The sequence below is a fragment of the Schistocerca cancellata genome, chromosome 3 (assembly GCF_023864275.1).
Source record: "Schistocerca cancellata isolate TAMUIC-IGC-003103 chromosome 3, iqSchCanc2.1, whole genome shotgun sequence".
NCBI classification, from domain to species: Eukaryota; Metazoa; Arthropoda; class Insecta; order Orthoptera; family Acrididae; genus Schistocerca; species Schistocerca cancellata.
In genome coordinates, this window is record NC_064628.1 from 868,419,686 (window position 1) to 868,436,336 (window position 16,651).

The window sequence follows — 16,651 nt, forward strand, 5'->3', positions numbered from 1 at the left end:
AGAAGATCCAAAGAACAGCGGCGCGTTTCGTCACAGGGTTATTTGGTAACCGTGATAGCGTTACGGAGATGTTTAACAAACTCAAGTGGCAGACCCTGCAAGAGAGGCGCTCTGCATCGCGGTGTAGTTTGCTCGCTAGGTTTCGAGAGGGTGCGTTTCTGGATGAGGTATCGAATATATTGCTTCCCCCTACTTATATCTCCCGAGGAGATCACGAATGTAAAATTAGAGAGATTAGAGCGCGCACGGAGGCTTTCAGACAGTCGTTCTTCCCGCGAACCATACGCGACTGGAACTGGAAAGGGAGGTAATGACAGTGGCACGTAAAGTGCCCTCCGCCACACACCGTTGGGTGGCTTGCGGAGTATAAATGTAGATGTAGATGTAGATGTAGATGTAGATGTAGGTATAAGGGAGACGCCACCACTGGATATAAAGGGTATTCCGGAAATGTTGCGACAAAGAGGGGTCGTCGAGTGTGCTTTGAGTAACAAATCGAGGATAGGAAACGTCATCCAACGACGCTACAGAACGTCGGTGTTATATGTGTAGGCGTCTGCCACTGGGCTACCCCTTAAGTAGCAAACGAAACCTTGCACGTTGTGGATGGAACGTAGGGGAAAGTCTCGCAATGTTGTTTGTTTTCCAGTGGTAGCAACTGATTGCCAACATCCCCAATGGAGAAGACAGAGCACGTTGCTGCACAGACAGGCCTTGCCTCCTAAAAGTGCGATCCAATGTTACCTTGGTGGATGTCAGTTTCAGACACGGATTTCCTTTAAACAGTTTTTTTTTCTCCTGTATACCGGAAAACATTGGTGAATTTAGTGGGTTCAGGGAGAAAAGGAAAATGCGGATCGAAACACGAGTCTGAAACTATCATCCACCGAGGCAACGCAGCAACGTATTCATAGGAGATAAAGCCTGTCTACGCAGCAACTAGGTCAATCTTCTCCAATGTACAAAGCGAAGTTTGTTGCCGAAGGTGTGGCCTAGTCGAAGGCACCGACGACTGTAACTTTGACGCTCTGTTGTGGAGTTTGATGACGTTTCCGGATACAGATTTCTATCATCGATATCTTCATCAAGACACAATCTGCAACCTCTTGAAGTTATGAAGTGCTCAGTTCCGCATTACATAGGGGTGTTTTAGGTTCAAATGGTTCAAATGGCTCTGAGCACTATGGGACTTAACATCTGTGGTCATCACTCCCCTAGAACTTAGAACTACTTAAACCTAACTAACCTAAGGACATCACACACATCCGTGCCCGAGGCAGGATTCGAACCTGCAGTCGCGCGGTTCCGGACTGAGCGCCTAGAACCGCGAGACCACCGCGGCCGGCGGGGTGTTTTTATACACATCCCAAGCGTAAAGGGATGTGGGGAGATCTGTGCTGCCAGTGGACACGCAGTAACAGCAGAGAGGGCCAGTAGGGAGATTCTGCACGTGGAATAGTCGCGGTATATCTGAGTAACAATTTCATCAGCGAAATTTGAACCCATCCAAAGCTGTACAAGTTGACTGTTGATGAAGTAATTGTGAAGTGTAAATGCGAAGTAACAACCACAGCCGGCCGCGGTAGTCGTGCGGTTCTAGGCGCTCCAGTCCGGAGCCGCGCTGCTGCTACGGTCGCAGGTTCGAATCCTGCCTCGGGCGTGGATGTGTGTGATGACCTTAGGTTAGTTAGGTTTAATTAGTTTTAAGTTCTAGGGGACTGATGACCACCAGTAGTTGAGTCCCATAGTGCTCAGAGCCATTTGAACCATTTTGAACAACCACAACTTAGTTAATATCAGACAGACCTTATGTACTGACGGAAAAGGACCGTCGAGCATTGCAAAGAGTTCAGGGGAAAATCACATGAAATCAGTGAAAGAATTCACTTTTGTGTTTCAGAGCGCTGCCATGAGACAACCACTCACAATAACTGAACGTAAGGATGTAAAAAGAATTGGGTACAATGGCCGAGCATCTCCTCATAAGCCAAACACCTTTACAGCCAGTGCTAAGCGACGCTTGAGGTGGTGTAAAGAGCAAAGCCAACCGCACAGTGGATGACTGTAAACGAGTGATTTGTGGAGATGACGCTATACGCTGCGGCAAACCAATGGAAGGGTTCGGGTGTTAAGAATGCCCAGAGAACGTTACCTGCCAACATGTGTTGCGCAAACAGTGATGTAGGGAGGAGGTCGCACAATGCTGTGGGGGCGTTTTCCACAGTTTGTGCTGTGGTAAACTTATTGCGCTTAATGAAACGCTAAAAGCGGAAGCATATGAACACATTTTACAACACTGTATACTGCACACTGTAGAGGAACTGTTAGGAGATGGTGACTGATTGCATGACGGTGGATCCTGTCATAAAGTAGCATCTGCTTGTAGACAACAACATTCCTGAAATGGCGTGGTCTACCCAGACTGACCCCACTGAAACGCCTCTTGGATGAGTTATGTCAGCTTCCCTCCAGATACTAGGTTCAACACAACTGCTTTCTCTCAGTTCGACTCTTGGGGAAGAATGGGCTGTCATTCCTCCACAGACGTTCATACGCCTCGTTGGAAGGCCTCCAATAGATTTAAAGCACATATAAAGGCAGAGAGTGGGAACAAAAAATGGTTCAAATGGCTCTAAGCACTATGGAACTTAACATCTGAGGTCATCAGTCCCCTAGGATTAGAACTACTTAAACCTAACTAACCTAAGGACATCACACACATCCATGCCCGAGGCAGGATTCGAACCTGCAACTGTAGCAGGAGCGCGGTTCCGGACTGAAGCGCCTAGAACCACTCGGCCACGGTGGCCGGCCAGGGTGGGAACACGGCATGATAATTTCCACTAATAGGTGTCCACGTACTTCAGATCAGCTGCTAAATTATGTGCCTCTTACTAGTATGATAACCGTAGTTTAAATTTTATTTAAAAAAATGGTTCAAATGGCTCTGAGCGCTATGGGACTTAACATCTTAGGTCATCAGTCGCCTGGAACTTAGAACTACTTAAACCTAACTAACCTAAGGACATCACACACATCCATGCCCGAGGCGGGATTCGAACCTGCGACCGTAGCAGTCCCGCGGTTCCGGACTGCAGCGCCTAGAACCGCACGGCCATCGCGGCCGGCTTAAATTTTATTGTGCTTTTCCTTGTCCGACTACGCATCCATTGAAATGCGTGCATTCATTTGGATGCTTCGATTGGAATGTACTCGCCAACAGAAATAGAAAAGGCAAAAATGAAACTGTGTGTGACGCTTTGTGTTTTGTATCCTGCCTGCCGATTATTAGAGGCAAAAAACAATAACGCATTGTTAATAGGCTATGCTCTTACCTTATGTTCTCTTACATCCCTCTAGTGCAGAAGTTCCCAACCTGAGTGTAATCGTCCCCTGAACGGTAGAATTAAATTTTTTGAGGGGTAGAAACCAAGAGGGTTCCCTTGTGTCTTAGTCTCAAAACTATCTTTAAGAGATTGTTATTACTATCATACATATCATAAGGCTCTTAATACTGATTGCAGAAGACCAGTAATTACTGTTTCTAAATACTATCATTACTGCGTCACACCAGAGTAAGGGTTGCTGCTAGGGAGACGAAAGAATTAACGTGACATTCTTCACATATCCACCCCCTACACATTCTTCATGCCATCTACTGTGCATGTATGACAACAAGAGTGAGACACGTATAAAGTGCTTAATGTCACACGAAAATTTCTTCTCCACATTGTAGGTAGTTCCTGTAATGTACCAGAAATCGCTTCTTAACTGACTTTGCAACACAACACAGCAGTAACTACATATACGTCGATACAAAACACAAAAGTAACTACATATTGGCGACTATAGTGTTGTAAACTGTATTATTAGTAACTATTATTAGTGGCAGCGATCAGACACAAAGTATTTCAATTTCTGCCTGTCCAGAAGCAAGCAGTCCAGCAATTAAGTGGTTTATAAACAGTAAGTACAGTACAGACATTTCAACTTAGTTTATTTTTAATAGGCTGCAGGGTTTGGATGAAGCAACTCCCGCTTGGGACATGAGTGGGGCAGAGGAAGCACTTTTTGTAACTAGTGTCTACCCTCACTGTGGTCAGTTACGCTTTCTTTTCTGGCTAAGAGTTGTAGGTAACACTCACAATATACTGGCAGTTGCTTCATCATTCATTCTAACACACATACTACTCAAACATAGCACGAGAAAAAGAAATATGACACTCAAGAGTTATTCATACGAAAGGAGATTTTTGGCTACGACTGCAATGAAGGCCGGCCGGATGTTAAGTCCCATAGTGCTCAGAGCCATTTGAACCATTTGAACTGCAATGAAAACAGAAATAAGGAACTGAATAGACTTGGAGTGTGACTTACCACGTGCACTGACGAACAACACACCAAATAAAGGAAAAGTGGTTAGAAATAAGCAATAACAATCGTCTCATTGACTCATTAGTACGTGGTTTAATAAAACAGCTACAAAAAATAAATATCAGTAATGTTTAATCATTTAAAAAATAAAAGTTTTCAAATTGGGCTGTGGATTGTTGCTAGTATCTACATCTACATGGACATATACATGGATACTCTGCAAATCACATTTAAGTGCCTGGCAGAGGGTTCATAGAACCACCTTCACAATTCTCTATTATTCCAATCTCGTAAAGCGCGCGGGAAGAATGAACACCTATATCTTTCCGTACGAGCTCTGATTTCCCTTATTTTACCTTGGTGATCGTTCCTCCCTATGTAAGTCGGTGTCAACAAAATATTTTCGCATTCGGAGGAGAAAGTTGTTGCTTGGAATTTCGTGAGAAGATTCCGACGCAACGAAAAACGCCTTTCTTTTAATGCGTCCATCCGAAATCTTGTATCATTTCTGTGACACTCTCTCCCATATTTCGCTCTAATACAAAACGTGCTGCCTTTCTTTGAACTTTTTTGATACACTCCGTCAGTCCTATCTGGTAAGGATCCCGCACAGCGCAGCAGTATTCTAAAAGAGGACGGACAAGGGTAGTGTAGGCAGTCACCTTAGTAGGTCTGTTACATTTTCTAAGTGTCCTGCCAATAAAACACAGTCTTTGGTTAGCCTTCTACACAACATTTTCTATGTCTTCCTTCCCATTTAAGTTGTTCGTAATTGTAAATCCTAGATATTTAGTTGAATTTACGGTTTTTAGATTAGACTGATTTATCGTGTAACCTAAGTTTAACGGGTTCCTTTTAGCACTCATGTGGATGACCTCAAACTTTTCGTAATTTAAAGTCAACTGCCACTTTTCGCATCATTCCGATTTTCTTCTAAATCGTTTTGCAGTTTGTTTTGATCTTCTGATGACATTATTAGTCGATAAACGACAGCGTCATCTGCAAACAACCGAAGACAGCTGCTCAGATTGTCTCCCAAATCGTTTATATAGATAAGGAACAAAGGGCCTGTAACACTACCTTGGAGAACGCCAGAAATCACTTCTGTTTTACTCGATGACTTCCAGTTAATTACAACGAACTGTGACCTATTTGGTTCAAATGGCTCTGAGCACTATGGGACTTAACTTCTGAAGTCATCGGTCCCCTAGAACTTAGAACTACTTAAACCTAACTAACCTAAGGACATCAGACACACCCAAGCTCGAGGCAGGATTCGAATCTGAAGAAATCACAGATCCAGTCACATAAGCACACAATTTCACTACGAGCCGCTTGTGTGGCACAATGTCAAAAGCCTTCCGGAAATCCAGAAATACGGAATGGATCTGAAATCCCTTGTCAATAGCACTCAGCACTTCATGTGAATAAAGAGCTAGTTGTGTTTCACAAGAACGATGTTTTCTAAACCCATGTTGACTGTGTGTCAATAGACCGTTTTCTTCGAGGTAATTATGTTCGAACACAATATATGTTCCAAAATCCTGCTGCATATCGTCGTTAACGCTATGGGCCTGTAATTTAGTGGATTACTCCTACTACCTTTCTTGAATATTGGTGTGATTGCAGTCATGGGTAATGGTCTCAAAAGATCGCCAACCACTGCTCTAGTGTAGAAGCTTGTTCACAGATTGCAGCGACTGGTAGTGAGCACTGATGAATTGTCTGCAAATGCTCGTGCGCTTGTGTTCGCTTCTATTCGCTACGGTGTAAAGCTGACTAAAGATGTCGCTGAATTAGCGACGGCCGATATGACTGCAGCAGTCGCCCGCGGTCGGGTGGGCCTCCACACGCTTGGCAGTTGCAGCGGCGCAGCGCTATGCCGCCTACCTGTCGCTGTAACTGGGGGTGTGGCCGGCTGCGAGTGTCTGCTGCTCCAACGGCGACTGCCCGCCGGCCTGCTAAACCTGACGGGCGCAGTCTTCTCGTGACGTCACGGCAGGAGCAATGTCCAGCAGAGCAAGATACGGCCGCGGGCTATCCGGCGTCTGTCGGCCGGACAACCGCCGCGAATCCCATAAGCCGCGTCCCACGCCAGCCTCAACGCACGATCGCTGCACGTGAACGACGGTCGTGGCGGTGGCAGTTCCCCTACAACGCACACGTTCAACTTAACACTTCCTTGAATATACATGGTGAATATAAAGTTTTTCACTGATTACGGAAATTTGTTTCTATGGAACTATTCCATACAGGGTGAGTCGCGTAAGACGTAGCATCCCCATTATTCCGTTGGCGATTGCACGTTTCGACAAGCGGTGTTCGGCGAATCATAGCCGACTATGGGGCACATAGTTTGGTACATGCACAATAATCACAACGTTTATATTGCCCGAGATAATGAGGCAAGTACATGTTTTTTAAATGGGACGCTGAACTTTTTTTACCATCATTCGAACGCTGTGGAAAAGACGCGTATAGTGATGTAACGCATGTTGCTATTGTGATTCAAACTTCGCTTAAAAGACGCTGGGACATATTGTGTGATTGAAGGTCGAGGCGGTCGGAAGCGGCTGCAGACTGTAAACACGCCTCGCGCGACCCGCAGGCCGAGTTGCCGTGCTCTGTGCAGCACGCACGGCCTACACTACGTACGTAAATTATTCGCCCTCTTTAAAGCAAAGTTTGAATCACAATAGCAACATGCGTTACATCACTATACGCGTCTTTTCCAGAGCGTTCGAATGATGGTATAAAAAGTATAGCGTCCCATTTAAAAAACATGTACTTGCCTCATTATCTCGGTCAATATAAACGTTGGGATTATTGTGCATGTACCAACGTATGTGCCCCATAGTCCGCTATGATTCGCCGAAAACCGCATGCCGATACGTGCAATCGCCTCCGGAATAAAGGAGGTGTTACGTCTTACGCGACTCACCCTGTATACTGCAATGTAATTTGTTGCAAATGGTAACTTAACACATAAACTTTTTATGACATGTTCTCTGACAGCATCTGTCTCCTCTCTCTCTCTCTCTTTTGTTACGGGTAGCGTAATTTAGAAGTGCTGTTGGCGCAACAGAGCCGATGCAGACGAAAGAGCAACGTGTTTTGCACCACAACTGAGCCAGAAAAACCGTTACTTTATCTGGCAAGCGAACTCCATTCAGGTCTAACATGTAAAAACGTGGTGTATTTCCCGCAGTAGACAAGAAACTCAAATGCACCATGATAGAAATTAAATCTGTATGCAAGATACACTCCTGGAAATGGAAAAAAGAACACATTGACACCGGTGTGTCAGACCCACCATACTTGCTCCGGACACTGCGAGAGGACTGTACAAGCAATGATCACACGCACGGCACAGCGGACACACCAGGAACCGCGGTGTTGGCCGTCGAATGGCGCTAGCTGCGCAGCATTTGTGCACCGCCGCCGTCAGTGTCAGCCAGTTTGCCGTGGCATACGGAGCTCCATCGCAGTCTTTAACACTGGTAGCATGCCGCGACAGCGTGGACGTGAACCGTATGTGCAGTTGACGGACTTTGAGCGAGGGCGTATAGTGGGCATGCGGGAGGCCGGGTGGACGTACCGCCGAATTGCTCAACACGTGGGGCGTGAGGTCTCCACAGTACATCGATGTTGTCGCCAGTGGTCGGCGGAAGGTGCACGTGCCCGTCGACCTGGGACCGGACCGCAGCGACGCACGGATGCACGCCAAGACCGTAGGATCCTACGCAGTGCCGTAGGGGACCGCACCGCCACTTCCCAGCAAATTAGGCACACTGTTGCTCCTGGGGTATCGGCGAGGGCCATTCGCAACCGTCTCCATGAAGCTGGGCTACGGTCCCGCACACCGTTAGGCCGTCTTCCGCTCACGCCCCAACATCGTGCAGCCCGCCTCCAGTGGTATCGCGACAGGCGTGAATGGAGGGACGAATGGAGACGTGTCGTCTTCAGCGATGAGAGTCGCTTCTGCCTTGGTGCCAATGATGGTCGTATGCGTGTTTGGCGCCGTGCAGGTGAGCGCCACAATCAGGACTGCATACGACCGAGGCACACAGGGCCGACACCCGGCATCATGGTGTGGGGAGCGATCTCCTACACTGGCCGTACACCACTGGTGATCGTCGAGGGGACACTGAGTAGTGCACGGTACATCCAAACCGTCATCGAACCCATCATTCTATCATTCCTAGACCGGCAAGGGAACTTGCTGTTCCAACAGGACAATGCACGTCCGCATGTATCCCGTGCCACCCAACGTGCTCTAGAAGGTGTAAGTCAACTACCCTGGCCAGCAAGATCTCCGGATCTGTCCCCCATTGAGCATGTTTGGGACTGGATGAAGCGTCGTCTCACGCGGTCTGCACGTCCAGCACGAACGCTGGTCCAACTGAGGCGCCAGGTGGAAATGGCATGGCAAGCCGTTCCACAGGACTACATCCAGCATCTCTACGATCGTCTCCATGGGAGAATAGCAGCCTGCATTGCTGCGAAAGGTGGATATACACTGTACTAGTGCCGACATTGTGCATGCTCTGTTGCCTGTGTCTATGTGCCTGTGGTTCTGTCAGTGTGATCATGTGATGTATCTGACCCCAGGAATGTGTCAATAAAGTTTCCCCTTCCTGGGACAATGAATTCACGGTGTTCGTATTTCAATTTCCAGGAGTGTATTTTGAACGAGCCGTGAAACGTCCCCTTTGGAAAATTTTTAAAAGACTGTGCTGATAAACCTCTTACGGTATTTGATTTTCAAACAGCTGAGCAGAACTGAACGTATTCAGAGATTTCTCTCTTTACTTGTTCTGATCAACACTAAACTGACACACAATATTTTTAGCGCAACTCAATCCGACTTTCAATAATCTCTACAAAAGAATGGCCCTGACTAACAATAACCTATACCTTTCATGAATCACTTACCTCACAAAATTCATCGTTACTCGAACTACTGCAATACAGCGAGCGCCAATACTGCCAGCTAAATAAAAGATTCTAACTACTGCAGTCGCTAACTACTGATAGGCATAGTTAGCAAATGAACGATTTTGATACAGAACAAACAATGTATTTACCTTAATAATGTTCAAAAGTCATCATATATATATATCAGTTCATGATATCCAGTATTACAAATTTACTGTCTCTGATGGACACACGTCCAGATCATCCGCTGTCAAAACTCCGCCATCTCTCTCCCCACATCTACCACTGCTGGCGGCTCACCTCCAACTGCGCAACGCTACGCGCTGTTCACATCCAACTGCCCAAGACTACAATAGCAAATATTCCAACAATGCAAACCAGCCACATACTTCACACAGCACAGTCAGTGACTTGCATACAGAGCGCTACATGGCGTTACCAACATAAAAACCTAAACAGCCTACTTACAGCCGTAGTACGAGTATCATAGATGGATATGAACCAAACCATTAACACCAGCTGCTTAATACTTTGTCTGTCCGTCTTTGGAACGAAATACACCCTGATTCTGCATATCAGGTTTCGACACTTTGTTGGTAGGTTCGTGGAGCTACTTGGCATGAGATGTGTAGGCACAGGGCAAGCGAAACGCAAATGGTCTAAATATTTTTTTACAGTCACTAAAGGCGGTATACACCCTGTAATACTAGCATAACTGCGACTGCATAAGAGAGACCTATAGACAAAAAACATGACATGCCTATGACGTCACTTACATACAGTATAGCACGTGGCAAGAATAGTTGTAGGTGTCAGAAAACTGAGTGAGCAATTGTGGGCGATAGCTATACTATCACAATTTAACAGATATGTATAAGGAGGAAAATGACGCAATATATGTGCACAAGCATATCTTATACTGATTGTTTATCGCCTACTGATATACACTTGTGTCCAAAATTAAAGCAACAAAAGGAAATTTTGAATGCTTGCGTTTACTTTGCCTCAAAACAGTATAAACAGGTGAAGTAGAAACAATGTAAGGCATAGAGAACGTAAACAACTGCAACTTGCAAAGCGGTAGACAGAAATGTTCGTCTTTTTTTTCTCCTTGACCTCTTTGCACACGCATTTCGACAAGTCATTAATGTGCTTAGTATGGGGTGGGATGTGACCACCTCTGGCAGCAACACAATCCTGACAAGGACGGGACATGCAGTGAATGTTGTCATCAATCTCATGTTGAGGCAATAACGCCCATTTTTCCTGCAAAGCTGCTCGCAAATCTTTAGGAGCGGTTGGTGGATGCTGACGTGGTGCAACCCGTCTGCGCAGTGCAGTCCAGACATGCTCTATGGGATTCAAATCGGAAGAGCGACCACGCCACGCCATTCAAACAATATCTTCCGTTTCCAAGAAAACCTCAACTACCATTACTCTATGACGTCGAGCTTTATTGTCCATGAATGGCCCACAGCACCTCGCAATAACCACACGCGAGGTCTCAAGATCTCTTCACGATGCCAGACGGCAGTTAAACTTTGCCAACTCGCCGTACAACTTCATAAAGAGCTACTCGAGTGGTCAGCATAGTCCCTGCCAACATCATTAGGGATGCTCCTCGATATCGGTCTCTGTCCACAATGTTTGGGTCTCGAAATCGTGTTCCACGTTCCATCCAGAGATAAATCCGTCGCGAATCACTGTCAACACCAGATCGGGACTCATCTGCGAGAAGAACATTGGCGTCTCATCTGCGAGAAGAACATTGGACCACTGTTCTGTCGTCCAAGTGGCATGTTGACGACGCCACTCTAGACGTTCCGTTCTGTGAAGACGCGTCAGAGGTACACGCACAGCAAGTTGGTTGGTTGTTTTGGGGAAGGAGACCAGACAGCGAGGTCATCGGTCTCATCGGATTAGGGAAGGACGGGGAAGGAAGTCGGCCGTGCCCTTTGAAAGGAACCATCCCGGCATTTGCCTGGAGCGATTTAGGGAAATCACGGAAAACCCAAATCAGGATGGCCGGACGCGGGATTGAACCGTCGTCCTCCCGAATGCGCGCACAGCAAGTCTCTGACAATAAGGGCTACTCTGCCGAAGCCTTCTGTACACCGTTTGCCTCGATACAACACGTCCAGTGGGTGCTGCGAGGTCGGATGCCAGCTGCAGTGCAGTACTAAGGGTGCAGCCAAATAACGGTCCTCGCTTTCTGACGTCACAAGTGGTCGGCCTTGTCCTGGTCTCTGGAATACAGTTTCGGTCTCTACAAACTGTCGCCACACCGATTCACATTAAGCTACTGGGCACGACAGTCTGCGACTGTCGTTCTTTTATTCTTCCTGTGGCTCCCCACTGCAGAAAGACAATTAAGCGTCTTCTCTGTGCCATGTTGCACTGTCTGTGACTGTGTACACGGCGATTGTGGAAGTGGGGCTAACCCGCAAATACTACCCCATTTGATAGGTGCTCCGACGTCATCGTTGGCGTGATTGTCCGTTGACCAGAATGCCATATTCCGTGCAGAACAAGCTCGTACAGATACCTGTTGACAGTTGGTATGATATATCGTGACTTCGACACAGGACGGAGAAATAGCGATTTGTTGCTTTAATTTTGGACAGCAGTATATTTTTTGAGAGTTTCATCGCATGATTAACAGAAGATAAATTTTCCGGTGCTCTGTCAGGCTGAAGATTCGATTTTTCTGCACAATGCTTCTAAGACAGCAATTAGACTTGGGGAGATATCGAGGTTGATGACCTCAGGCGTGCTATATATGAGAACTTCGAAAGTGGGTGTAACTGTTTCTGTTGTGGCTGTGGTTTCTTGTAGTGTTTAGCGATTCCTGCTGGATGAGGAGAGGGCGGTATGATAGGTGGTTGGCCGGTTTCCTCTCACAACAACACAAAATGCACACGTAGTTAAAATACACTTTATTACAGGAACCAATAGAATACTTAACCTCAATGATGTCCAACCTGAAGCTCTGCGGTTAACACCAATCAACTAATATGTACTAATTCTTGAATCTCGTCGTGTCCATTCACAACTATACACACTACTGGCCATTAAAATTGCTACACCAAGAAGAACTGCAGATGATAAACGGGTATTCATTGGACAAATATATTATACTAGAACTGACACGTGATTACATTTTCACGCAATTTGGGTGCATAGACCTGAGAAATCAGTACCCAGAACCACCACCTCTGGCCGTAATAACGGCCTTGATACGCCTGGGCATTGAGTCAAACAGAGGTTGGATGGCGTGCCTATGCAGCCTCAACACCATACCACAGTTGATCAAGAGTAGTGATTGGCGTATTGTGACGAGCCAGTTGCTCGGCCACCATTGACCAGACGTTTTCAATTGGTGAGAGATCTGGAGAATGTGCTGGCCAGGGCAGCAGTCGAACATTTTCTGTATCCAGAAACGCCCGTACAGTACCTGCTACATGCGGACGTGCATTATCCTGCTGAAATGTAGGGTTTCGCAGCCACGGGTCGTAACACATCTGAAATGTAGCGTCCACTGTTCAAATTGCCGCCAATGCGAACAAGAGGTGACCTAGACGTGTAACCAATCACACCCCGTATCATCACGCAGGGTGATACGCCAGTATGGCGATGACGAATACACGCTTCCAATGTGTGTTCACCGCGATGGCGCCAAACACGGATGCCACGATCATGATGCTGTAAACAGAACCTGGATTCATCCGAAAAAATGACGTTTAGCCATTCGTGCACCCAGGTTCGTCGTTGAGTACACCATCGCAGGGCCTCCTGTCTGTGATGCAGCGTCAAGGGTAACCGCAGCCATGGTCTCCGAGCTGCAGGAGACGTCGTCGAACGGTTCGTGCAGATGGTTGTTGTCTCGCAAATGTCCCCATCTGTCGACTCAGGGATCGAGACGTGGCTGTACGATGCGTTACAGCCATGCGGATAAGATGCCTGTCATCACGTCTGCTAGTGATACGAGGCTGTTGGGTTCCAGCACGGCGTTCCGTATTACCCTCCTGAACCCACCGATTCCATATTCTGCTAACAGTCATTGGATCTCGACCAACGCGAGCAGCAATGTCGCGACACGATAAACCGCAATCGCGATAGGCTACAATCCGACCTTTATCAAAGTCGGAAACTTGATGGTACGCATTTCTCCTCCTTACGCGAGGCATCGCAACAACGTTTCACCAGGCAACGCCGGTCCACTGCTGTTTGTGTATGAGAAATCGGTTGGAAACATTCCTCATGTCAGCACGTTGTAGGAGTCACCACCGGCGCCAACCTTGTGTGAATGCTCTGAAAAGCTAATCATTTGCAAATCACAGCATCTTCTTCCTGGTTTAAATTTCGCGTCTGTAGCACATCATCTCCGTGGTGTAGCAATTTTAATGGCCAGTAGTGTAGATTACTCATGAGTTAAGAAAAATAGCAAGAACAGTCTAGCGCTGGCAAAAGGTTGTCGAAAAATGTCTTAGTATGACCGAATACAATTATTCTGCACTGATTAAAGTAGCAACTGAGGTGTTCTACTCCTGAAAATAAAGATATCAAAGCAATCGCACAACAACGTACTAATACATGTCTACCTCCGAACATCGCCACAGTTTCTGTGAATTCCTATTGTGCACCAAAGTTAAGAATATTCAAAAAATAAAACCCTATATCACGAGCAGAATAACACAAGCATTAACCAAGACAAATCTTAAGCACAGGACGTTTAGCATACAAAAGTCTAGAACACGTAATTAGAAAACTTACATATCGGGAGACACACGTTGCAAAAAAAAAAAAAAAAATGAGGAAAAGACGAAAATGGATTCTTACAAAAATACGACAGTCAACAGGAGAGCTGGCTACCCGCAACCAGCAAGCAACGTACTCATGTTCTGCTAGTCAAAACCACACAATTGCCCTACGGATCTTACAGCGGTTTCTTAGATAAAACCAATAGCTACTAGATAGTTCGTCGTTGACTCTCGAGAATAATATAACGAAATTGTGTGATGTTTACGATTATTCTCTTGGTTTTAGGGCGCCCTAGCGGTTTATTGTTGCTTCATTGTATGTGACTTGAAATGATCTGGAATCTTGTCACCCCACAAAGTGACTTCACCATCATTATACAAACTCTTAGTGGGTAATCCGTTGTTTCAGTCGATTGTCGATGACTTGAAGAGGGATCATTATTTGTCGATTCACAATATGACAGTAGTTAAAATAAAATAAAATGAAGATTGGCAATAAAAAAAAGAACTTCCCAGGAAAAGAAAAAAAAAATCTTTACACTGAATATAAATTTAAGTGTTAGAATGTTTTCTCTCGAAGGTTTTTGAATCATCAGTCTGGTTTAATGCGAGCCGCCATGAATTCCTCTTCTCTGGCAATCTCTTCATCTCAGAGTAGCACTTGCAACCTACGTCCTCCCTTTTATATGTGACTAGTGATGGGCTAACGAACATGAGTGTCTATGTTGGTTTATGACATATGGATATGTGTGCTAGCAATATGTAACAACGTCACGAATGTATTTAATAGTAATGACAGCGACATATAAATGTGTCAGCTCATTTTAAGTTGACATGGCTTAAAAGCCACAAAAATCTGCACTTGATAATGGCCTAAGGTCGAAATTGCAATCGTGAAATAAAGAAAGTGTTAGAGTCACTGGCGTAAATATGATGTCTTTTATAAAGTTCTACATGAATCTGAATGCTAGGTACAAAAAGTTAATTAAGAACAAGCGACGTCGATAACACAAGTGGCACTGAACTGGCAATGAGTTGCGCTATATACGCGCGGCAGAAATGCGTCCTTCACAAGCTCCGCCAACGGCAATGTTATTCCGTTTTTTGTAACGTCTCTTGGTAACAGCCCGCTTGTCGTGCCGATATATTACTTCCAGGTGTTTATACACTCCTGGAAATGGAAAAAAGAACACATTGACACCGGTGTGTCAGACCCACCATACTTGCTCCGGACACTGCGAGAGGGCTGTACAAGCAATGATCACACGCACGGCTCAGCGGACACACCAGGTACCGCGGTGTTGGCCGTCGAATGGCGCTATCTGCGCAGCATTTGTGCACCGCCGCCGTCAGTGTCAGCCAGTTTGCCGTGGCATACGGAGCTCCATCGCAGTCTTTAACACTGGTAGCATGCCGCGACAGCGTGGACGTGAACCGTATGTGCAGTTGACGGACTTTGAGCGAGGGCGTATAGTGGGCATGCGGGAGGCCGGGTGGACGTACCGCCGAATTGCTCAACACGTGGGGCGTGAGGTCTCCACAGTACATCGATGTTGTCGCCAGTGGTCGGCGGAAGGTGCACGTGCCCGTCGACCTGGGACCGGACCGCAGCGACGCACGGATGCACTCCAAGACCGTAGGATCCTACGCAGTGCCGTAGGGGACCGCACCGCCACTTCCCAGCAAATTAGGGACGCTGTTGCTCCTGGGGTATCGGCGAGGACCATTCGCAACCGTCTCCATGAAGCTGGGCTACGGTCCCACACACCGTTAGGCCGTCTTCCGCTCACGCCCCAACATCGTGCAGCCCGCCTCCAGTGGTGTCGCGACAGGCGTGAATGGAGGGACGAATGGAGACGTGTCGTCTTCAGCGATGAGAGTCGCTTCTGCCTTGGTGCCAATGATGGTCGTATGCGTGTTTGGCGCCGTGCAGGTGAGCGCCACAATCAGGACTGCATACGACCGAGGCACACAGGGCCAACACCCGGCATCATGGTGTGGGGAGCGATCTCCTACACTGGCCGTACACCACTGGTGATCGTCGAGGGGACACTGAATAGTGCACGGTACATCCAAACCGTCATCGAACCCATCGTTCTACCATTCCTAGACCGGCAAGGGAACTTGCTGTTCCAACAGGACAATGCACGTCCGCATGTATCCCGTGCCACCCAACGTGCTCTAGAAGGTGTAAGTCAACTACCCTGGCCAGCAAGATCTCCGGATCTGTCCCCCATTGAGCATGTTTGGGACTGGATGAAGCGTCGTCTCACGTGGTCTGCACGTCCAGCACGAACGCTGGTCCAACTGAGGCGCCAGGTGGAAATGGCATGGCAAGCCGTTCCACAGGACTACATCCAGCATCTCTACGATCGTCTCCATGGGCGAATAGCAGCCTGCATTGCTGCGAAAGGTGGATATACACTGTACTAGTGCCGACATTGTGCATGCTCTGTTGCCTGTGTCTATGTGCCTGTGGTTCTGTCAGTGTGATCATGTGATGTATCTGACCCCAGGAATGTGTCAATAAAGTTTCCCCTTCCTGGGACAATGAATTCACGGTGTTCTTATTTCAATTT